At 58.9% G+C, this 2,159-nt stretch overlaps 1 long non-coding RNA gene across 1 annotated transcript; it reads left to right on the top strand.

Moving 5' to 3' along the window:
* Positions 1-6: 6 nt before the first annotated feature.
* Positions 7-1,094, top strand: LOC110391591. Its single transcript, XR_002434131.1, has 2 exons — positions 7-163; positions 350-1,094. It is a non-coding gene; the product is annotated as an uncharacterized LOC110391591 (long non-coding RNA).
* The last annotated feature ends 1,065 nt before the right edge of the window (positions 1,095-2,159 follow it).

The raw sequence follows: 2,159 nt of genomic DNA, 5'->3' as shown, positions 1-2,159 counted from the left end.
CGAGGGCAGCGCCGTCCCCAGCCTCCGCTCAGTGAAAGGGCAGTCCCAGGCCCCTCGTTGTTTTTGGGGTCGCGCTGGTGGTGACACGGCGAGCGCAGGGCCAGAGCTCACGGCTCCTCCTCCCTTACAGGCCTCGACGAGGGAAGCGGCGGCTCGACCACAGGTACGGTGCGGGACCGGGGCTCGGGAGGGGTCCCTGGGGATGGAGGGGTCCTGGTTCCCCACGCTCCCCTGTCGTACCCACAGCCGGGGTTGGGCCGGGCCCGGCCCTCCCTTGAGAGCCCCCCAGAGTGGTGAGCTGGGACGGGGACGTGGCCCCACGCGAGCCCATCTCTTCTCACCCCTGCAGGGAGCGAACGTTCCACCTGAGCGCTGTGCTTGCTTCAGCCGGCCCCGCGTGCCGGTGGGGTTTGTGGACGGGCGTAGCTCCGCTTTCTCAGCCTCTGGAATCTCCTCGGGCTTCCGCTCAGCAAGGGGTTGGAACGGGATGATCGTGGAGGTCCTGGTCAGGCCAGGCTGTTCCGTGATTCCATGATTCTAGGATTCCAGGATTCTGTGAGTCCATGATTCTAAGATTTTATGATTCCGTGAATCCATGATTTGATGATTCTGTGAATCCATGATTTTATAATTCTGTGATTCCATGATTAAATGATACCATGATTCTGTGATTCCATGATTTGATGATTCCGTGATAACATGATTGTATGAGTCCGTGATTTTATGATCCCATGACTCTGTGATTCCATGACTCCGTGTGTCTAGGATCTCCATGTCTGTGTGCGCAATCCCCCGTCTCGCCACTAGGGGGCGTGCATGCGTTATTGCATTAAGGTCTGAAGCGCCGCGCTCCTCCCAGCGCCGAATTCGGGGCGCTCCGAGTGGCGCCCCCCGGCGGTCACTGCGGGAGGAGCAGCGGGACTGCAGGACCGGGCCGTGGTTTGTGCATTGGAGATCGGGAAACGGGAACCGAGCTGAAGAAGCAGAGCGCAGCGTGTGTTGCAGCTTGCCCAGGGAAACAGCTCGTTTGGAACAGTAGACATACCGTGTGTTTCAGCAGTGTGTTTTAAAAATAGAGTTGTTGGATGACGTGATTCCTTCTCGCTTGTCAATCTGTAATAGCTTTGAATAGGGTTGGCGTAGTATTATGGGCTGGAAAGCGTGTGGTGAGGCCGTGCTGTTTGTGTGGGAGACCCCGAGCAGCAGAACGGCAGGGTTAGCATGCAGCCCAGCGGGCAGGGCCTGCACATGGCGCTGAGCTGCCTCGCCTGGGGGCATGCTCCACTCTGTCCTATCACGGAGCTCATGGGCCCACCTGGACCTCACGGGGTTCAATGAGGCCCAATGCGCAGGGCTGTTCATGGGCCGGGGCGATGCCAGGGATTGATGCAGAGTGGGGGGAGGGCTCCTGGAGAGCAGCCCTGCCAAGAAGGACCATGAAGGTTCCATGATTCCATGCCTCTAGGATTCCTCGTCTTTCTGCCAAGCCTCGTCTCCTATTTGGAGAAAACAGGGCCAGACCCTAAAGAACAGAAAAGCTCCAGGGCGACTCAGCTGCTTTATTCTCCCCCTCCCCTTCCTTCCCCTTCCGCGTCCCCTTTGGTGGATGAGAAGGTGGACGTGAGCCAGCAGCGTGCACCGCAGCCCCGAAGGCCAACTGTGTTGTGGGCTGCGTGAAAGGAGGAGTGGGCAGCAGGGACAGGGAGGGGATGGTCCCCCTCTGCTCGGCTCCGGGGAGGCCCCGTTTGCAGCGCTGCGTCCAGGCCTGGGCCCAGCACAAGAAGGACAGGGAGCTGGTAGAGAGGGGCTGGAGGAGGCCACCGAGAGGAGCAGAGCATGGAGCACATGTGGTTGGACTTGATGACCATGAAGGTCTTTTCCAACCTGAGTGAACCTATGATTCTATGATTCCAAGGGCTTGAAGGATGTCGCTGCTGAGCACCAGAAGCAGACACTGTGGTGACTGTGACGTGAGCGTGTGCAGTGTACAAAGCAGTAACAGTAGAAAGGAGCCCGGGCTGGAGCCCTGAGGCAGTAACTGACGTGGCTCCCCCAAAGGAAAAACGCTTTGGAAGGAAGGAAGGGACAACCAACCAGCCTTGGAAAGAAGGAAGGGAGGAGATGAGCGCTGTGGCCAGAGGGCATTGAGCTATTCCACC

This window comes from Numida meleagris, unplaced genomic scaffold (genome assembly GCF_002078875.1).
Source record: "Numida meleagris isolate 19003 breed g44 Domestic line unplaced genomic scaffold, NumMel1.0 unplaced_Scaffold412, whole genome shotgun sequence".
In the NCBI taxonomy this organism is placed as follows: Eukaryota; Metazoa; Chordata; class Aves; order Galliformes; family Numididae; genus Numida; species Numida meleagris.
This window is presented reverse-complemented; position numbering and strand designations above follow the sequence as displayed.